This window comes from Pseudonaja textilis, chromosome 1 (genome assembly GCF_049901715.1).
Source record: "Pseudonaja textilis isolate UNSWEBS1 chromosome 1, rPseTex1.2, whole genome shotgun sequence".
Classification (NCBI taxonomy): Eukaryota; Metazoa; Chordata; class Lepidosauria; order Squamata; family Elapidae; genus Pseudonaja; species Pseudonaja textilis.
In genome coordinates, this window is record NC_141990.1 from 285,948,923 (window position 1) to 285,972,674 (window position 23,752).

A 23,752-nucleotide genomic window follows, 5' to 3' on the forward strand; every position below is an offset into this window, starting at 1 on the left:
TCTTTTATTAGAGGAGTTGAGACAAAGGGCTTTGTTTTGGCAGATACAAAGTAGTTCAGCTTAACATATTTAGAAACCTCCTCTGAATTGCTCTGATTGCTTTTGGGGTCCCTATACTATAATACCGATAAGATGTGAATACAGAAGAACACGGCAGCCCCCTGCAGGATTTATCTAACACTGTGCAGCACACAGTTTTCAACAGAGCAAAGAGGCACGGTTGCTATGAGGGTGGAGGGTCAGTTATGGCATTTTGGTGCAGTTTTGATCCAGAATGGTAATGAAATTACACTGTGGTTTCAAAAGGTAAAATAATGCTTTCCTCTGATGTATTTGTTCAATTTTTTTTCTCTGGCATAGATCTCTAATGTTGAACGAAGCTTATCAAATAGATTCTCAAAGTGGCTATCTTTTGGTAAGGTGGGGATTCTGCCCAGCAAGATATGGGTGCAATCTCATTTTGCATGTTATTAATAGACATTTTAAGCCACCAAACTAATTATCGCCACTTTGGTGGTTGCCCAAGATAGGCTGTTGTTATCCTTGGCACATGAGTCTTAACAAGATAAGTAAAGTGCTTGTAAGCTATCTAACTCATTGTAAAAATATTAGTGATAAAATGCACTTCTTTTTCCATTCAAACTAAACAATTTATTTGTGAGCTGAATATTCTACAAGTATTTCTTTCTACAAGTAATAACATGACCATTTTGCTCTTAACATGTTTATAATTTAATCTTAATGTAATTGATATTAAACTTGACATATGGTCAAGGAAAACAAATAACTTTTAGCAGGCTCAAAATTTCAAGGGTTTTAGAGAGTGTTCAGGATGCATTAAATATTAGTTTTATATGACAACTTTTCTATAATTATTGAATGATAAAATCCTTCTGACAGACATTAGATCCAACAATTCAGGATTCCTTTCCTTGCATTATTTATAAAATGCTTAAGACAGGGCAGCCACCTAGGTAAAATGGTTAGCATTAAAGCAGAAATAATTTTAATTGTTTTTTACACTGGAAAAAATAATACATTTTTGCTTTATGAATTATTCTTAAATTTTCAAAAACAATTTTGTAGAATATGAATATGTACTATTTTTAAACATATTTTTGAAATGCCTAACATCAGTAATGAATTAAAAAAGGATCAACTCTGATTTTTAAAACTGTCCTATTAGTTTATTATTTTTTTTTAAACTACTAGAAAGTTTATTTCTGTGCATTGTTGCTTATTAAATTATAATAGTGGTTATTTTATAAAGTTACTGTTTCTGAAAATTTTCTTTTCTTTTGAAAAAATATTTTAAAACAAAATATTTTAAACAGTTTTAAAATATTTTAAAACAAGATGAAAATAGAGAAAGCTGCTGTTTTAAAAAAATACTTTCTGGATTCTAAGTGCAAGTCTAAAGGGTATCTTTGTCTTCAGATAAACAGAGGGAACCTTTACATCTAAATACTGTTTAATTCTTTTATATTTATAATAATTATTTTTTTTAAAGACACAAGTGAGGGAAATCACATAAACTGAGCTGGATTTTCTTAAGTATTGTATGTTGTTTAATAGCAAGTCTGAATAATTTTCCACAAATTTACTTATGAATCATAAAGCTCAATAACGACAGGTGATTAAATTATTGGATATGTGAAAGAAGGACAGTTAAAGGCCACTATTTTAAATGTAGGTGTCTAATTTTACTATTTTTGTACTTGAAGGTACTATTTCTTTGGAATTGTTTATTTGGTATGGGGGTGAATATATAAAGACGGGGAGTGGGGGAGACACTTATTCTGTTTTCCCTTTCCATCTTTGTGATAATCTCTTATTCTTCCAAGTAGCAATGCAGGAACAAAGAATTCCTAGCAGATATGATTGTTTCATAAGACTCTGTGTATGAGTGCGTGTGAGTGAAATGAGGCTAAGGGATACATGAAGTAAAGCTGAAGACTGTGGATTTAGGGCTGAAAATTGTTGCCCTCTCCTACTCGATAAAAATACTTGTAATAGATCTTCCTGGGGAAATATTCTGAGAAACAAAGTGATGTCAGGAACTCAGAGGCTTCACACATTGCAATTTGTTATCATTCGCTTCCTCTGGTTCTGAGTGATGGTAGAGGCAATATTGAGAAATTACAGCTCTGGGTTCATTGTTCTTCCAGTGTTTAAAATGACCCGATTAACTCTATGGGAGTAATTTGGAGTGTTATACAGAAAATTCCAGAATAGCAACTAGGGGCTTGTTTTTATTGGTAAATTAATCAGAGAATAGAAGAAGCAAATGAGGTAAGAGAGGAAATGATGCATGAACTCACTGAAATTGCATAAATTTAAAACATAAAGATCTCTACAACTAAGGGCTCAAATGTAGAACAGGCATAAAGCAAGAGGAAATCCAAATCCAAGGCAATTTATTGTAGATTCAAGAGAGATCTTTATTGTACACATGCACAAAAATGGGAAATGTAACTGAGATGTTAAAAAACAGGAATCAAGCTCGGAATAATCTAGACAGAATTACTGATAGAAGCAAATTATTGTTTTTAAAAAAGAGCAAGACATAGAAAACCAAGCCCCTTGTTTCAAATGTTGAATATATTTGGAATTCTGGGAACTAAGCATTTCACAAAACTATGGATTTGATGGTGATGGGAGAAGTGAGCTAAGTAGAATCTGAATTAAAAAATTAACATCCATTTTTTTTAAACTCGGGAAATTTTTGTTCCACCGTCACAGGAATGAAATTGATGGGATTCAAAGGTAAGTAATATGGCAAACAAACCAACAATGTCATGGGTAGAATCTGAGCTCTAGTGCCAACAAATATATTTGCCCCCATAAACTTAACTTAAAAATATTTTTTAAAATACTTGATGCTTGAACACCTCTAAAGCTTGAAATATAAAATAATAATCTAAGGGAAGTTTCATGAAATTTTGTGCTCAAAATGGTTCAGAGCAAAATATTTTGCACACACTATTGATTCACAAAATGCAAACAGTTGGTGCCAAGAGAAACAGAAGAAAAAACCTCAGAAAAATAATCATCTTTAACAGTGACAATAAGTATTCTTCCCCAGTCTAATTAATAGGTACCTCATGCTTAAAATTAAAATTAAATGCAGTGAGGAACAAAACAAAGAAAATCTGATGCCCGTTAAAAGGTCAGATTGACTGATACATTTAGAAAGTCATCACCTATTATGGACTAAAGTTTGCATCATATCGCAAGTTGGCAGGAATATATATTAGGGTTCTACAGAAATGCAGATTCAAAGAGCAGAATGTGATTAGGGCACAATTTGGCATGCATGTAGCACCTGTCGAAGGCGCTATAAACGAAACACGTCTTTTCCCAGAATCGCACGCCAGCTGCAAAGGACAGGTGTGCAAGGTCAGGAAATGATTTTTTTGTGCATGCTGAACTATCCTATACATCCTTTGAGTCCGAATTCCTGCACAGACCTAGGACTACTCCTATCAGTGCAGAGAAAACACAAAATAAATTATGAATTCAGAGGGGGGAAAAGGCAGAAATTATATCATTTAACAAATTGCACCAGCTATTTATAAATAGCTTTGAACCTAACTTCAGTATTTGGCCAACCAATTGGATTCACCAGGGAACAACTGCTGAAAACTCTGTACTTTTGGGAGAGTCCATTTGTGGACTGAGCCAGGCTATTCTATGAGTGAACATCAATGTTGTGGAGTAGACTTCTCCCCCTACCACTTAGAGAGCATACTGGCTCCCTCTTGGTTGGTCCAAGAAATAATTGTTTCAGAAAGCACTCCATGATCTGAATGTTCCCTGTTCCTTGAATGTTCCCTGGTCTCAATGTAATATTGTATGTTTCTTTTAATTATCTTTGTAGTTGTTTTAAGGGGACTGTGGGTGTTTCATAAATTTTATTTGCTTTAGGTAAGCTGCCAAGAGTCTCTTTTGATTGTGATAGCATACACATATGATTAATGAATAAATAAGCAATGCAAACATTCTACATTATTAAATTAATTGAAGTACATCAGAGGACGACTATTTTCGTTAACATATAGATTTTTCTATGCGGCGTTCCTTTACATCTATTAAGATTTGATAATAATTTTTTTAAAGTTCAACTGTCTCTAAATAAGCTCTTTGTTACCTTATCTAATTTAAAATTGGTACAATATTTTTTCTTAACTGCAGCTTTCATAAATGCATTAGTTTTGTTTGAATTTTTGGGTGGAAGTTGATAGATATTAGCATACTTCATTAACTCCACTCAGATTGAGGTATGAATGGACTCTGATGAATCACACCAAGTTGCAGTCACTACCACATGGGCGATTGTCTTTTATGCTTACAGATTTTTAGGAACACTTAGTCAATAACTTATTGCAGGGGTTGATAAACTTCATACTACACACAAACACACACTAACACAGATACAACTGAAGTAGAAAAGTACTATGCATTGATTGTGCTACTTAGTAAGACACGAAAGACTAGCTGATCCAAATATTTAGGCGGCTTTCTTGTTCTTACTTTTATAAAAGAATTGCCTGATCCAGCATGCAATAGCAAAATGTTTGTGTCTGGCAGTACAGCTAATATCTTTGTGTAATCAAAAAGGGTTTGTTTTTTTCAAGAATCACCAAATGGCAGCACTCAGTAAAATTAATAACAATGGAAGTACATCAATCTTTTATTTCAGCATAGAAACACTCAGGAACATAGGTACACTCAATTTCTATAATAAACAGCATTTTCATTGTTAAATTCCTTCCCCTTATTTCTTAGAAATGGCATTTCAGCATCGGTATTGAGATGGTTTCCACTTTGTGAGATCTATTTTTTTTAAAATAGAACTCTTAAGACTCCCCAGTCTGAATCTGATAAAGGATATAAGTAAAATTAAAGTATGAATTTTTCTCAAGTCTCAAAACTGAAGAGAGCTATGGTTCTTATACACACGTATTGATTCTTGATGACCCAAAGCTTTCCTCCTTTCATCAGTATAATTTGGGGACAGAGATTAAAAGGTGCTATGCTTTGCTGCTCTAGTTCAATGTATTTATTGATTTTAAAGATTTATGTTGCCACCCAACATAATCACAAGTCTGTGCAGCATACATCAACCCCAAAACAATATTGCAAATAAAAACCACGTAACGTCAAGATAAAAATCCATAAATCATGGCAGGCACCACAACAAAAAAGGGTATGCCTCCTAGATCTCATCAGATGGCATTATTTCCATTTGGGTCCAATAAGATATAGAAGACCTCACTTTAAAAAATAATAATGTAGGGATAGTCGGTTAGTAAGATGCATAGGAATAAACACATTGCTAATAGTTAAAGTTATGCACAATGATTGCCAGAAGCTTCTTTAACAATGTTTTTCATTTTAGGAATACATAGATATTTATGTCATTTATGTATTATAACTGAAAGGTTATTAAAAACAAATTGCAGTGTCTCTGTGATGAAAATTTGGGTTTTGAAACTCAACTTCTACCAGCATTTTAAGAAAAACTGGATAGTTTGAAAAAGCAAGACAAAGCCTTGGGCATAGATTTATTTTCCATCAGGCAACTTATTTGTGAAAAATGAGAGCTTAGATGATTTCAGAATGCTTTAGGGCTAATTCAAATATTACACTTCTTGTCCATGGAAGCCCTTTCACCATCTTTAGATACACTCTTCTTAGGCCATATACTGGCCACTGGCCAATGTAATAGCTTTAAGTGCACTTAACTCAGTACTGGACTGTGGCCATGGAGTGTGTCATGATGATTGGCCCGCAGTAACTTCTATGATTGCATGGCAGTATTTCTATATACCATGTCACAATTGCCTGTTTTACACACATCACATTTATATTAAAGGTAAACTTGTAATCTCCTATTAAGAATGTCTTTGATAATTCATTTTTTCTCTGTGATGAAAGGTTCTTTTTCATTTGACATATGATTTTATTCAAGAAAATCCCCCCCCAAGAAACCCAAATAATAACAAATACTGCTAACAGGATTTCTAATAGAAAAAGGCAAAACTATTATTGTTTCAATAATTCTATTAATTTTAAAACCTAAAGTTACTGGAGAACATATTCCAGCCTAGATTCTAAATCAAACAGACCTAATTTTCAGTTCCTGGAATATACACTAATTTGAATGCAATTATACCTCAGATTGTGTACTTGTTTGAATTTTATGATGTGGCTATTAAATTTAAAATATACAACAAAACTGATCACATTTTTAACAAAGCATGCAATTATTAGTATGTTTGAAGAAAATATATATACCTTAAAAGTAGTTGTTTATACCCTTTGTTCTGTAAATTAGAGATGACAGACAACAATTTGGATTTAGATTGAACAAATGCAGAATTGCAGGGTTCATTTCCAGTGCAAAGGAGGCAAAGTCCAGGAATGCTGTCATATAATTTGAAAGAACTGTGTGACGGTCCCTTCTCAGCTGATGCTAGACACATATGGTTGAGGAAGGAGCCATGCTGTCTGAGAAGATGCACAATTGGAGTGAGACAATAGAAACTTAGCGATTCTCCAGGATTTTAAAGGATAAAAGCAGCATTTGCCATTATCCTTCTGCTTTTGCTCTACGTTGTAGAACTGTGGGAAGGATAGTTGAACACATTTCAATTCTTACTATGTTACAGAGCACCTGATTATGACATCGAACATGTAAACAAGCTAAATTCACTACTAGCATGGGCAGCATCCCGCCCGCACGCTTTTATCTTTCTTGGTGACTTCAATCTACCTCATATTAACTGGACCCTAAACGAATGTACAACTGAACCCATACATGCAACCTTCTACAATGCTGTTACAAATCTGGGACTGGAACAACTAGAAACCAACAATACTAGACTTAACAACTGCCTCGATCTCATCTTCTGCAATAGTTTGAATTTAATTTATGGAATACAAACTAAAGAACCCTTTTCTAACAGTGACCACAATATGATTGACTTTTGTCTCAACATACGCCCGCACAAAAATCATCACATTGACATAATCCCCAATTATAACTTCAAAAAAGGCAACTATGATCTTACAGACAACAATCTCTCATCCCTTGATTGGCAATCTCTTCACTGGATGCAATACTGCTGAAGACCATTACAATATATTTTTACTTGAAGTCAAAAGAGTCATCAAACTATATGTACCAATAACAACTCCCCCCCCCCAAAAAAAAAAATTACCCATAACAATAAGGAAACTTCAATCCAAAAAGAGATCACTCTGGAGGAAAAACAAATCTGGTCATGTTGCCAACTTCAAAAGCCGATACAAAAATTTGTGCCACCAGATAAAGACTGAATGCACCAATTATCACATCAAACAAGAGGAAAACCTACGCACCAATTTCACCTGTGCTTTTTACAATTTTGTAAACAACAAACTAAAAGACTCAAGGTCCATCCCACTCCTGATAGGACCTAATGGTAAAGACTGCAACGATGACACCATTAAAGCCAATCTGTTTAACACGTTCTTTGGCTCAGTATTTGTAAACAGCAATGGACCATGCCCAGTATTTCCTAGCCGAACCACAGAAAACTACAATGATCTAATACGTATCGATTTTACAGAAGACAATGTTGAAAAAGCACTGTGCAATCTAAAACCATCTCTATCTATTGGACCGGACGGAATGTGTGACTACTTCTTAAAAAAGCTATCCACTGCCATAGCAGAACCTCTAAGCATAATCTTTGAAAAATCTTTCAGGACCAGCTCCTTGCCAAAACTATGGTCACAAGCCATGGTCATCCCCATCTTCAAAAAGGGAGATCCCAGCCTAGTTGAAAATTACAGACCAATCTCCTTATGCTGCATCATCTGTAAAGTCATGGAATCAATTATTAACCAATCCATCATCCTCCACTTAGAGACAAACAACCTACTCTCTAATAAACATTTTGGTTTCAGAAAAATACTATCTTGCAATTTGCAACTCTTACACTGCAAAAACATATGGACTACACAACTCGATCAGGGCAAAACAATAGACGCAATCTACATAGACTTCTGTAAAGCTTTTGATTCAATGGTACACGACAAACTACTCCTAAAACTAAAATCTTATGGTATCTCTGGACACCTGCATAACTGGATAGAAGCATTCCTGTTCAACAGACAACAAATGGTCAAAATTGGGAGTGTCCTATCAAATTCTGTACCTGTCAATAGTGGTGTCCCCCAAGACAGTGTTCTGGGACCAACTCTCTTCATACTCTACATAAATGACCTCTGTGATTACATTAAGACCAACTGCGTTCTCTTCGCAGACGATGTAAAGCTGTTCAATACCGCAGACAATACTGCTACCCTTCAAAAAGATCTTGACTATGTATCAGAATGGTCAAACAATAGCAACTTTAAATCTCAACAAATAAATGCTCTGCCTTATATATTGGCAAAAAAAATCAGAAAATAAAATACAGGCTGAATAGTCAAGACCTTGTTGATGATCCAAGCTCTGTAAAGGACCTTGGAATACTCATCTCTAATGATCTAAGTGCTAGAGCCCACTGTAACAATATAGCCAAAAAGGCATTAAGAGTTGTTAACCTAATCCTACGTAGCTTTTTCTCTGGTAATATCACACTACTAACTAGAGCATACAAAACATTTGCTAGACCAATACTCGAATACAACACATCAGTCTGGAATCCACATTACGTATCTGATATTAACACAGTTGAGAAAGTCCAGAAATATTTCACAAGAAGAGTTCTCCACTCCTCTACTCATTGTAGAATACCTTATGCCACCAGACTTGAAATTCTAGACCTACAAAACCTTGAATTACACCGTCTTCGGTCTGATCTAAGTATGGTGTATAAAATCATACATTGCAATGACTTACCTGTCAATGAATACTTCAGCTTCAACCATAACATCACAAGAGCACACAATAGATACAAACTCATGGTTAACCGCACCAAACTTGATTGCAGGAAATACGACTTCAGCAACAGAGTGGTCAATGTCTGGAATATTCTACCTGACTCTGTGGTTTCTTCCCCAAACCCCAAAAACTTTAACCTTAGACTGTCTACTATTGACCTCACCCCTTTCCTAAGAGGTTTGTAGGGGGCGTGCATAAGTGAACCAACATGCCTATTGTTCCTGTCCTATTGTTTCTTTTATTTTTCTTATATGTACCCATTTCATGTATTCATAACTATGTATATACTTATAGCTATTATCTTGTAAGCGATTGACAAATAAAATAAAATAAAAATAAATAAAAATAACACTGTATTAAAGCCCAGAGGTTTCATGTAAGGAAAGATATTGCATGTAAACAAGAGCCTCTGTACTCTGGAAAAAAATGTTATTGGTGAGTAATCTTAAGGAAAATGCAGATATCTCATGACCTATATTCAGTGGTGGGATTCAACCAGTTCGCACCATTTTGGGAGAACTGGTTGTTAAGTTTCTGAACAGTTTGGTGAACTGGTTGTTGGAAGAAATCATTAGGGCAGAGAACCGGTTATTAAATTATTTGAACCCCACCACTGCCTATATTTATTTTGTTAATGATCCAAATCTACTTGTTACAGCAGCCCTGTTATACAAACCAAGGAATATGGTGCTTTATAAAGCCATGGTATAACTACCAAGTTCTGAAATGGTTAATGATGCATTTTAGATGTTGTTAGAATTATAAACTGGAGGCGGGGATTATATCATTTTAACTTCACTTATTCTTCTCCTACACCATGTCCCTAAAATTTATTTTTAAAAAATATACTCTTGCTTCTTTCCATTAGGGATCCATTTTTGAAGCCTTTTGTCTGTCACACAACAAGTCAATGAATTTTGATTTGTCCTTGGATTACTCTAAAGACAGGGATGAATTTAACGCTGTCTACTTCTTTTATGCTGATAAGGAGCTGCTTACAAATAAGATGATGTGATTCCTTCTCAGGAACCTGTTGTGAAACCAAAGGTTGCACCATCATTGTGGCCAATGAAAACATTATGTTAAATGGAAAAAAATTAAGTGCATTTAAAGCTAGCATTCTTTTGTCTGTATAATTATTGCAAAATTGTATCATAGGAGGAGGTCCAAAAGGATTTTGATTATTCAGAATAGAAGCAAAAATAAACAGCAATAAATAAGTGTTTAAAAATACCTGAAAGGAACAATATTAAAGCCATTTTTCTTTTCTTATATCCTTTCTACTGGGCTTTCTAGCTTTGCTTTTATTTTATTTTTTAATATTTCATTTATAAAGTACTTCCTCTATTTTACTTGTTTTGAGGATATTTTATCAATGGTTGGAAACTGTTGCCAACACAAATGGCTTGGCAAAGAAGCAAACTATATGAGTAATTGCCAGCAACAAATTTCAATCATAGATTAGAAAGAAAATGAACAAAAATCCTGGAACTAATATATCCTTTGGACATTTACAATATTAAACCATTTTCAAGACTAAGCGTTCTACAATCAGGTAGCAGTGTACAGTACTGTAAGTTCTCAGCACTTTAGAAAACTTCAGTACTTTGATGATTTAAAAATAATATTAACTAATCAACCAGTTTGAGATCTGTTACAATTGGAACCGCTGAATTTTACTTGATTGATAAATCCAACTAATTGCAACAATTCCTCTGAAAGGTGTTTGGAAATAGAATATTTCAAAGAATTTCTGGGTTTCTGTAGTTTAAGAAAGTTCAGTTTGCAAGCTCAACCTTATCACCAACCAAACCATTTGTCATACAGGACTTTGACTGAAGGTTTTCTCCTTCTCCCAACATCTATCCTACGCTGATTTGTTCGTTTTTCATTTTTCTCTTTGAGGGAGAGAAACGAGATACCAGTAAAAGCAAAGGAACATTAGTAGTTTTGCTTTCTCCATCACAGGAAAACATCAGGCTGCACAAAGCTGGTATGGATTTTGTCCTGCAGAATTACACAAGGTTTGGCCCCATTAGGATCTGTGTAGAGTAACAAAAACCAGTCCTTCTAGAAAACACTCAGGAAGTTAGTCATTTGCTAAAACTCAAAGCTACTTTCTGCCCTGAAAATTGCAGTGTTTCCAGTTAGAAAATTGTTAGAAAATGTTTTTAGGTCAGGTATCAATTCTTGCTTTCTATTATTTTTCTATTATATACAAATAAATTGTAGCACAAGCACACTCCTGGTACACAATTATGTTTTTTTCCTTTGAGAAAGTCTTCAGCTTTTGCTTCTATCGCATATAACTATTGACTGAAAGATAGTAGACATATTGAGAAGAGAGCCTAAAATGAGAAAGAGAAGCTAAGACTTTTAAAAATGTCTTCACTTAAGTAGATGGAATTCATGTGTTTTCCCACAACCCTATCTCCTCAGAAGTGTGCATGAAAACATCTTTTTAAGGCATAAACATAATTACACTCTCCTCCAGCTTCAAAGCCTAAAAGAAGTATTATAAATCATGATCTCCTGCTTTCTAGTTTTGCACCTTATCTTTCAAGTTCATATGAAAAAAAGTATGGTTTTAGCTGGTATTCCTTGCTTTGGATGGTGATGATATACAAGAACGTTCTCCTGAAGTTGTTGAATATGATATGGTTGGAAAGGCATGACATTGTTAGTTCCATCTCATTTCAGAATTCTCAGGGATCTAAGTCATGACACCAATGACTTTTGACTGTGTGACATAGCAATTAATGTGGGTAAATTTGAACATTAACTCTTGAAGGAGAAAACCCAAAGTAGAATCAAGCAAGAACTAAACAGGGTTTTGGACAGATCACTGACTGAAGGTTTTTATTGATAACAAAGGAAATTGTTGTTTCAGCGAAGCACACATCCTTCTGAGGCTTCATGAAGGTTGGAGTGACTGGACATGCTGATCTTGCACCCATATTGAGCAACTTTTCAGAGTATTGTGTAAATTAGTAGTTGTTGGTTCTGACATGAATCTGGTACGTGATGGAAGTTGCACCAAGGAATGAAATGGTAAGAAGGACCCATTATGAGGATTAAAGACTTCACATCCAAATTATCTTCTGAACTGGGGGAGGGAGTTTGAAATTATTGAATATGATAGTAATGAGTGTGACAGGCTGTTACAGTGAAGAGAGAAAGGTTTGCAATTTTCAGTCAGAATCCTTAATATTTAAATCAATGCAAGTAACCCCTCGTTTGTATCTCAGTCAGATTTAATGCATCAGTTTTCTCAAGAATTTTTCTTCTAAAAGAAAAACACCTGAGCTCAAACATTCATCTTAAATAAGCATTGCAGTATGGTTTTACTGGATGTGCTGGTATTTGAATAATAGTATAAAATAATTTAAAGTCTTTTAAATGAGGGCAAATGTTCTGGCGATGTGGTTGAAGGAGAAAAGCATGTATTTGTAGCTACATAATGCAGAGAAGCCAGGAGGCCTTGGATGACATGTTTTGATGTCAGGGGAGGAGTTTGGTGTTTTAAAATGATTTTCCCATGCGTAATGTGTAGGGCAATCTCATTGGAGAAAGGAAAAGCAAAGGGCTCTTTCTTTATTACAGTGCCTGTTTTATCTCTGCACTCTTTCTGAAGACCTAAGTTTAAAGATCTCAGCTCAATACCATTAGTGTATCTCTGCTGATGGCCCTTTATAAAATTGATTGGAAACTGGGCTTTTGCATGTGTGTGTAGGGGTGCTCTTAATGTGATTTAAGTCCAAGATGGTATCTTTAATTCAGTACATTGTGACAACTAACTCAGGACTTTACTGAGAGTCAAGGCCCCTAATTTGGTTTGAGAATACATTAGCAAAACAACCTCAGAAGGCCCCGTTTAGGGTGAGGCATTCCAAAGAGGTGGGGGGTAGGAAAAGATCTGCTTGATAAACTGTGGAGATTTCAGTCATGACGCTAGGCAAGATGTTCCTGGTTATTTTATCCGCTTTATATAAACAACAAAGAAAAATTTCAAGCAGTTTTAATCATTAGCACCCACAGCCACATACAGAACCAGCAGTGGGGTTCTGTGCGCAACCATGTTTTCTTTCTTTGTTCTACAATCTTCCTTTCTCTTTTCCAAACTTCGCTGCAAACCTTTACTGAACATCTTTAGTCCCATTTTTTTAATCAAGGGTCTTCAAACTTGACAAGTTTAAGACTTGTGGCCTTCAAACTCCCAGAATTCCTGAGCTAACATGACTGGAGGAGGAATTCTGGGAGGTGAAGTCCACAAGTCTTAAAGCTGTCAAGTTTGAAGGCCCCTAGTTTTAATAGCTCTGTGGATTATTTTGATTTTAATAGCCATCTGAATGGCAGACCTGCCGGTAATGAGTAAGGAACAGGGAACGCCAACTGTATTACTCATATAGAACACTCGTAAGATCACAGTATTACCTGCTTTAATTTATTGCTGTCATATATTGTTAAATAAGGATATACATTGTAGGCACTTTGTTTTCCTTTTTAAAATGGATGGAGAGTAAAATCCATGGATAGGTGCTCAAGTGAAATGAATGGGATTCAGATAGTGAATATAAGCGAACCTTCTATGCAGAAAAAGCGGAATTATGTAGCCAATGGTTTTTTGCTGCTCTTGGTTGGAGGCACAGAGCCAGAAATTTGGTGTTTTAACAAAATGTAGGTTTCTCACTTATTTGTGTAACAATCCTGGATGAGATAACATCGCTACAGGAAATAGGTCACCTTTAAAAATTACTGGGAAAAAAAGAAGTAACTTAAACACCATTCCTCAGTGGTGTTTTTCAAAAGTGCCAGTCTTCACCATCAAAATTATTGTCCTGATATCTATTCTACTTGTTTTTCCTCTACTGAATCTCATAAGTTTGCAAAAGTTGGGAAATTGGAAAGAAGGTAGGGAAAAAAAAGCCTCCTATTCAGTGACCAGCATTGCAGGCTATAAGCTGCTTAGGCTAATTTTTTCTTTTTTAAAAAATAGTTCTTTCTAGTTGGGGAGAGAAAGAGACAGACACTAGGTCAAGAAATGAGTTAACAGAAGACTAGAAACACATAAACCTCCTCCATTAACCACTCATTTGCCTGCATGGAATTCTTGGTTGCCTTTGGCTATCAAACTACTTCTTTTTGAAACTGTATCATAAATGATTCGTAACTGGCTGACCAACTGCACTCAAAGTGTAGTCCTCAGTGGAACTACATTGGAAGCATGCAGTAGGGTATACCAGGATTTTGTCTTAGGCCCAGTACTCTTCAACATCTTCATAAGCAATTTATATGAGGAGACAAAAGAGAACCTCGCCAAATTTGCTGATGACATCAAGCTGGAGGGAATAACCAACATTTTAGAAGATAAGCTTAAGATCCAGAAGAACCTTGACAGATTTGAACACTGGGCCCTGTCTGACAAAATGCAATTTGGTGATGAGAAAAGTAAGGTTTTACACTTAGGTAAGAAAAACCAAACACACATGTATAGGATACCTGGTTGATGCCTGGTTTAACAGCAGTAACTGTGAGGGGATTTAGGAGCTCTAGTGAACAGCCAGTTAAATATGAGCCAGCAGGGTGCTGCATCTGCCCCCAAAATCAAAGCAATTCTAGCTGCATCAACAGATGGATAGTAGCAAGATTATGTGAACACTTACCAAAGTGTTATACTACTTCGGTAAGACCACACTTGGAATACCACATCTAGTTTTGGCCATCATGATACAAAAAGATATTGGGACTCTAGAAAGAGCCCCCCCCCCCCAAAGCTTTCAGGGGGCTGGAAGCTAAAACATGATGAATGATTGCAGGAATGGGGTATGTTTAGACTATTGAACAGAAGGACCAGGGGTGACATGACAACAGTCTTCCGATATATGAGGGCTGTCACAGAGAAGAGATGGTCAACTTATTCTCCAAAGCACCTGAGAGCAGGACAAGAAGTTATGGATGGAAACTTGTCAAGTAGAGATGCAACCTAGAATTAAGGAGAAATTTCCTGTCAGTGAAAACTATTGAAATGACTTGGCTCCAGAAGTTATGGGTGCTCCATCACAAGAGTTTTTCAGAAGAAATTGGACAGCCATTTGTCCCAAATGGTTCTCCTGCTTGAGCAGGATGCTGGACTAAAAGGCCTCTAAGTTCTATTCCAACTCTTGTATTCCTATATTCTGTAGTTAGACTGATTCAGGTTTCCAAAGAGGCTCCACCTGCTGGAGATGATGGACTGTTTGTCTTGTTTTGAGCTGAATCACAGTTGGAAGATAGACGCTGCATGCAGAAGACTAATAACTAGGGAATACTACATGGTTCTTGAGATTCAGAAACACTGTCAGTAAGAGGAAATGATATGGAACAGCGTCATATTGGTCTGGCCTGGTATTAAAGATATTCATGCTTAGGAATGTTGATGGGTCTGAAAAATAGCAGTGAACATGTATCTGGAAGATGCTACCGGTCCGTGCTTAGTGTGTTTTCTTCTTTCCACCTTCTTCATCAAATTGCAGCAGTCAGCAGTTTAACTTCCTTAGATTGCATCAGTGAACTTTAGTTCTGCATGTACATTTCTATCCAGTCAGCACTGCATTGCAGAGAAATAATCAAATTTTCCTTGATTATTAATAATTAGTCCCTACTGTTATTTTAAGTCGATTGATTAAACAGTGATCTGACAGGTTATTGCACACCTTATAACCCAATGCTTTCATGATTCCAATCCCTTGAATGTTCAAGGAGAGACTGCATTGAAGTGGAATAGATTCAGTGATGAATAGCATTTTGAAGGACATGTATTAGTAGAGAAAAATCTGAGTAATTTATAATAGATTAGTAAAAAAATTTATTCATAGTTGTATAACAATGCTAGTAATAAAATGCCTCGCCCCCCTTTTAATTGTTATAGTTCAACAATGAGATTGCAGAATAATAAAGACAGTTCCATTTTTATACAGGATTTATATAGGTCATATTTGGGTCTAGCATTTGTATCACAACTGAACATATACAAATGGTGAACCTCAGAATTCTTTGTATTTTATAAATTGCTGAAAATGATAGGTTTCGATATTCTATTGAAAAGGTTGATCTCAAAAACTTGATGCCAATAGCAATCAATAATATAAAAAACTTGTAAATTCTGGAACAAATTTGTTATAATGTGAATTTGTTTGGGAGACTTGTTTCTATTACAATAGGCCTGTATAGTCAACTGTGTGGATGTGTGGATGCAGTGTATGTTGCAGAATATATTGTAATAACACTGAGTGACACTGAAGAAGCATCCAATAATATGTGTTGCTATAAAGTTAATGGCATGATGCTACTCTTGCATGAGTCTCCTCATTCTGCCCAATGGTACAGTCCCTGCATCTTTTAACCTTACAAAACCGTAGTTCCTTTAGTCTTGTGAGAATTTGCTATAGTAGTTATGTTCAGATTTTGTGCCCATATTTATACACAGAATAGTCCTGAAATCTGGTGTTCTAATCTGTGATGCAGGGGTTTACATATTTTTTGTAAATGTAAATAGGGAAAAATTATAACTCTAGTGAAACTGGCATTGACAGAACTAAATGGTTCATACTGAATATAGAAAGCTTAAAGTCAGAGCACTGATCTTATCGATTCAGTATTGTTATATGGACTGACAATGGCTTTCCATCATATTGGCAGTGTTTTACTGTAATTCTCTGTGGCAATTTTGGAATGTAGAAAGCATTGCAATGATTAGTTCTGGGTCAGAAGTATGACAATCTATGTCTAAATAATCTTTCTTTAAAGGCTTTTTATATCATTCCAGCCCTTTAATTTTCAGTTATGTCTTCATAATCTTAAATTAGCTTACTTTGACCTTGATAGGCCTTTGCAAGCTTCAACTGCTTAAAATTCAGTGATTCAAGTTCCAGTGTTCCAGTGGCTTCACCAAGTAACCTTTATTGTCTAATCAAAACGAAATGGGTAAATTTACCTATAAATTGTTTCACAACAATCTATTTAAATCAAGCACTTTGCAGATATTGGTAATGGTGATGAGTCAGGCTGCAGAACATGAGTATGTAATAAGTTCCAGTGATATCAGCTATGTGCCCTACTTTAAAAATAGGGTAGGTTTCATTTTGGGATGGTATTGTTCCCATTTGGCATGTAGACAACAGCAGTACAAATCATTCGTTGAGGCAAGTGCCCTCCTAGTTCTGTTCCTTGAAGCAGCCAAGCAGCCCAGATTGTTGAAAGGTTGGCATGGCTGCTTCGAGGCCCTCCTGAAATCTTCCACTGGGACAGGTGATTTGCATTCTGTCAATGAAGCAAGGCTATTCAGGGTCAGGAATGGTGGGTATATGTACCTTTTTTTTTTATATACTGTTCCCGGTATGAGCCAACCTTTCCCTCACACATGGTGACTTTGAAGAATCTTATTTGCATAACTCCAACTTTTAATTTGCATACTGAAACTCATGATTCTTTCTTTGTTAAAATAGAATAGAATTTTGGGAACTGATATCTAGCAAATACATGAGTGAGCCATGATATTTACTAAGTAGGATAATGTTTTTTTTAATGAAAATGTAAATAGCATCAGCTACATGCTGAAGGGCCAATGAAGCTGTGTACCTAATAATCTTCAGAATCATCTCTGCCATTCCCTGACTTCCATGCATATATATATATATATATATATATATATATATATATATATATATATATATATAGCATTCACCTTTGTTCAGTATTTTACATCATTGTAGTTGTGCTTTGCTTTAAACTTTAAAGCACAACTACAATGACGTGGGAAAATACCCGAACAAAGCTGAATGCCATACATGTAAGTACCCGCGTCTGTGAGTCTATACAGAAGCCTGACACTATACAGAAGCCTGATGATGGCAGATGAGATTCTACAAGTTGCTACAACTTTAAAAGCACAACTATAATGACGTGGGAAAATACCCAAACAAAGCTGAATACCATATATATGTGTGTCTGTGTCTGTGTGTGTCTGTGTTTTCATAGATTTTTACAGGTACAGGTATGCAGGTTTTGGTGTATTCGGGTCTTTTCCCATGTAAGATTGTGAGTGGCAATCCGTTACAACACAGGAGGCGGATAGACACACAGCCAATACCTCAGCGACACATGTTCTTACGAAAAAGCCAGCCAATCTGCAAATATCAACTCCATCAACCAATCAAGAACTGACCTCCCCACCAGTATATATGGGGAGATGGCGGCTCCAATCACACTTTGCTCACACAAACATGAAGCCGAAAGCACCAGCGTGAAGATGGCAAGTGGGACCGCATCGAAACATTGCCAAGATGCTGTCAATCTTACACGGGAAATGCTTTTTTTGTCTTGATTGGCTGGCAACATTGTGTTTGCTGTATTGGAGGCTTTTAGTGCGGCTTGGCTCCAAGTAAACGGACGGCTATCATTTATTAGGAAGCTAGGTTTCATCTGGGTGCCTGGTTGGGGTGTGTTTGAGCTGGAGGTATCAGGGGGAGTCTGTTTGTGCCCAGGTGTTTGCCTGGGCATATACAAAGGACAAAGATACAAGCAAGTTGAAGGAGCCCCTATGGGATCACCACCGTCACCCATCATTGCAAACCTGTTCATGGAAGAATTCGAATCCAGAGCCCTAGCCAATGTCACCCACAAACCCAAACTATGGTTAAGATACATTGATGACACATTTGTGATTTGGCCCCATGTAAAAGAAAACCTAAACAATTTCCTAACACACCTAAACAGCACACACCCAAAAATCAAATTCACCATGGAAACGGAAACAAACAAACAACTACCATTCCTAGATGTACTAATCTACAAAAAAACAGATGGCACACTAGGACACACCATATACCAGAAAAAAAACCCACACCAACCATTACCTCAATGCCCAATCCCACCACCACCCAGCACAGATAAACTCCGTGGCCAAAACACTAATTGCCAGAACCAAACACCTGGCAGACAAGACACATATAAAGACTGAACTATGCACCCTGACTAAAGTACTGACAGCCAACGGCTTCCACACAAGCAAAATCACTGGCTTGATCCACAAAAACACACTGAGACATAATGGAGACCTAGAAGATGAACAGACCTATGGAACAGCTGTCCTGCCCTACATAAGCGGCAGTACAGTCAAAATCAGTAAGATACTACACAGGCATCACATCAAGACTGCCTTCAAAACAGACAGAAAAATAGCAGCCATCCTAAGAAACCCCAAAGATAAAATTGACCTGGCAAACCAAGGCACATATGACATTCCCTGTGCATCATGCCCTGCCACATATATTGGACAGACCAATAGAAGAATAAGTACCTGCCTAGATGAACACAAAAATGCAGTAAAAAAGCTGGAACACACTTCCTCACTAGTCCAACACATGAAAGCAACAGGTCATAGCATCGACTCAGTGGCACCAAAACCCTAGCCACTATAGAAAACCCCAGCTACAGAATTATCAGAGAAGCCATAGAGATTGAAAAAAGACCTGAAAGCATGAATAGAAGAGATGATTCCACCAGACTGTCAATCATTTGAGAGCCTGCACTCACAAACAAAAAAATCTCCACACTACAAGCCAGGCAAACACCTGGGCACAAACAGATCCCTACCTCCAGCACAAACACACCCCAAGCAGGCACCCAGATGAAACCTAGCGTCCTAACAAATGATAGCCATCCATTTACTTGGAGCCAAGCCACACTAAAAGCCTCCAATACAGGAAACACAATGTTGCCAGCCAATCAAGACAAAAAAAAGCTACAAAACAGACAGAAGATATTAGAAACACCAATCAAGCAGAACACAGCAAACTCCAAGACCAATAAACACAGACCAAGACTCCCACCAATCAGGATGAAAAAAAAAAACCATTCTGGCACAGCAGTAGGCTAGCACCAAATTTAAAACAGAAACGGCTGTGAACACAATACAGAAGCCTGATGATGGCAGATGAGATTCTGCCGAAACATTGCTACAACTTTAAAAGCACAACTATAATGACGTGGGAAAATACCCGAACAAAGCTGAATTACATACATATATACATACATACATACATACATACATACATACATATTTTCTTAAGTTTTTGCGGGTATTCTCTCCATATTAGCTTTTCCTTAATTGATGATAATTAAGTGAAATTCAATATTTGAGTAATTCTATTTGCATTTCAGACTTTTATGGGGCTAGTGTTAGCGGTGAATGGTGATGGAATGGGAGAGTTGATGTGATGAACCAGGGTGGGATACAAAACGAACACAGTCACAGAAAACAGGTGAAGCCCCTTTTATTCCTTCACTTTGCTTCCAAGCTCCAAATATCCTTGACGGAAGACAAAAAAACTCCCACACAAACAGTTACAAGAGGAGGGAAAAAAGCAACACAAACCAGGCAAGATAAGGGCTAGAAAACATCCACAGATAACAGAACACACACTGGGAAGGATAGAGATATTTCCACACTTTATTTCCAGCGCTGACCTGTACGCATGTCCGTCCTCTTATTCAGTTGTCACAGCTGTAGCCCATGAAGAGGATCAAGGCCCTCTCCTCCTGAGGAGACCATGTCTCTCCCTTATCCTCTCCTCCCTGCATGCCCTAGGATGGATAGGGGATGGGCCTGGGTCCTCCTCTGACTGCTCAGCTGGCCTCTGCCCTTCCCCAGCCTCCTCCACAACCTCCGGAGCTACACTTCCATTCCCTGTCAGCTGTTCCTCCTCTCCCTCAGAGTCAGTTTCCACCAGGGGCATGACAGTTGGGATCCATAGTGTTTCCTGAAATGTCTCCTGTTAGTGTTGTCCACATATTAGAATGTTACAAATGCAAGCCGCCCCTTTCTATGGCCTTAAAGTGGTGGAAGGTTGAGAATATTACCCTCTGAAAACAGAGTTCTCTCTCCTATCCTTGAAGGCAGGGATCTAAAAAATTGTCTGAGCGTTACAAAACCTTGCAGAGAACTTTTGGTTACAGCCTAAGTTGATTAATTGTAGGAGCTTTAAACCATCAATCATTTGAGGAACTTTGCATCTGGATAGGTACATTATTTTGAAGGAAAAAGCAAGATTCCTTTATTTTCAGCTGCTGCATATAGACATTCTAACTGTCATCCTTTTGGAAGAATTTCCTTTATATGTGAAATAAGGTAGAATAAATCTTCTGGACTCATTTTATATGCGTGTTTATGAAAAAAAAGGAATTTGGTCACAATTCAACAAAAGCAACTTTTAAATAAATAAGAAGACTTGAAACAAATTAATATAATTATGAAATCTTGCAGCTCTATTTAAATATAAGATGGATGAATTACTTTATTTTGGTCCATTTCATTTTTGCATGTATAACTTTTTTCTTTCACAATTCTGCAGAGGTTTCAAGTTTTTTAAAAATGGACAAAATGTGCATTATTTTTCCAGAAAATATACATTGCATAAGTGTTTAATGCTACAATGTGCACTTTATATAGTTTAACCTGACACATAGAAATATGTCTTTCTTTGTGTGTATATGCAAGCAAATATATAGCCAAGCCATCCCTCCGTGATATACTGTGAAAATCAGACAATAATATTGTTTGATCTTATATTGTACATAGTAGTTAAGGCACCAGGATACAAAGCAAGAGACTGTGAGTTCTAGTCCTGCCTTAGTCATAAAAGCCAGCTGGGTAACCTTGGGACAGTCATTTTTCTCTCAGCTCAACTCGCCTCACAGGGAAAATAGGAGGAAAATATGTTGGATGCTGCCTTGAATTATTTGTAAAAATAATTAAGGCAAGATATAAACAAACAAATAAATATTAATTCAAGTAATCAAGTCAGGATGCTTAACTTTAAAAAGTGGATAAAATCGTCAAAGGTTGTGAACGAACAATATATTGTATCAATGGAAGTTTTTTTTCCTGCCCAAAATGTTCCTGATTCCATGTCCCCCTGGCTTTTGCTACTTCTCAAAGCCCAGTTGGATCTTTTCATCACTCCCAATCTAGCTTGTAAGAAGAGCTGCTTTTTGGATTCAATTTATAGTCCCTGGAAGCTGCTTTTGCTGTTCATTTAAATAGAGGAAAGTATATATGTTCCCGACTTCTCATTTTTGCTTAGTTTATTAGATACATTTATAATGTGTTTTATATCACACTTCTTAACATCTGACAATTGCTGTTTACAATATAATTGTAACAGGATCATCATAAGATATATAATGCTTGATTAAATTAATAGAATAAGAGTGCAAATATCCATACAAATAGCTAAATAAAACCTCCAACCAATTGATTAAAATAAAATTTAAAATAACTACTGAATATTTAAAAATATGAATATCACTAAGGGTAATACAGTTAAATAGCCTAGAACTTTGCGTGATTTCTTTGCACTCTGGAGCTTTGTCTCCCATTTCTGCAAAAATTGCTCCTAATAGTAGAATTGTATAGGTGCTTGTAAACAGGGAAGAGGAGAGAAAGATGAAGAGATGTTATACATACCAAGGCCTGTTTGTCTGAAGGCACCAGCTATTGATATTGAAAAGGTGATGCTTTTCCTCTTAATTCATGCCACTCTTTCCCCTTGGTATAAATGTATATGTGTTTTCATTTTTCAATATTTTAAAACATTTATTGGAATGAGATATTTTAAGAGACCTAATCTCCCAAATATTATCACATGATTGTTATACATGATAGTCAACACTGAAAGCAAAGATGGATCATTATTATTCAAATACATTGGGACATATTTCTTGGGCCTATGGCAGGGATAGATACTCTACACCCTATGCACTAATTTAATCTCTTGTCGCAAAGGTGTTTCCTCCACCCCGCCAAGAGGCAATTGGACTTTCTTGTTTTTCTTTGAAGACATTTTGCTTCTCATCCAAGAAGCTTATTCAGCTCTGACTGGATGGTGGGCAATGGAAGTCCAGTCAGAGTTAAAGAAGCTTCTTGGACGAGAAGCAAAATGTCTTCAAAGAAAAACAAGAAAATCCAATTGCCTTGGGCGGGGGGGGGGAGCACATTTGGGACAACCATGACCTGATGACTGAGAATCTCCATAGACAGAATAATCTATTGGGTTCCTCTAAAATAGATTCATTTTGATCTATAATGCTTATCTTCTTTGGTTGGCTTGTCAGTTATAATGTGTAACTGCAATATGGAGGTAGTCCTCAGTTATTAACTATTTGCTCAGCAAGGTCCAGCACGCGTTTGCCCACCCTGCTGCCTTCACTTCACTCGGCACCGACCTTTCACCTTTTCTGCCCAGCCACTGTGGCTGAAGCAGCTGTGCCCAGCTTCTCCAGCGAACGTTTCCTCCACATGGTTCCTTGAGCCTTTGGAACACTGCACAATCTTTATAAAAGTGTCTCCCTGGAGAAGCTGGATCCGAAAAGGGGATAGAAAAAGATGAAAGGTCAGCATGGGAAATTATCAAGTGAATGCTTGATCGTTTGCTTCCTTGGCCAAACTGGTGAACCATGTGGGAAGTGGGGAGAGCAGGCAGCTAAACAAACAAACGCTTGCTGGGGTTTCATGAGCTACAGCTTGCCACTGTGCTCCTTGGGTGAGCTGGGGATTCATGTGTAAGCAATCATTGAAGAAGTTATAGTGTTCAGGTGGATGTTGATGTCAAAAGAAGACAGCAAAACAACTGGGCACAAAAGGTGAAAGGTTCATGTGGGGAACTAGGAAAGAAGGCAGCTGGGTGTAGCAGACTGTGGTGGCTGAGGTTCCCGGCATATGGGAAGCATCCCCAGAGCTGTGCAGTCCCTGCTTGCTACCTCACAAGGCAGGAGGCA

General features: G+C 36.8%; 1 protein-coding gene across 4 annotated transcripts in view; it reads left to right on the forward strand.

The window, feature by feature from the left end:
• The window catches only part of ESRRB (estrogen related receptor beta), a 102,192-nt gene that overhangs the window by 11,332 nt on the left and 67,108 nt on the right, over positions 1–23,752 (forward strand). For 2 of the 4 annotated variants that reach the window (XM_087922005.1, XM_087922006.1), the window contains exon 2: positions 20,138–20,238. The exons of the other annotated variants lie outside the window; for them this stretch is intronic. The gene's annotated coding sequence lies outside the window, so the exon portion shown is untranslated. The remainder of the gene's footprint in view (positions 1–20,137; positions 20,239–23,752) is intronic. 4 annotated transcript variants of the gene reach the window in all.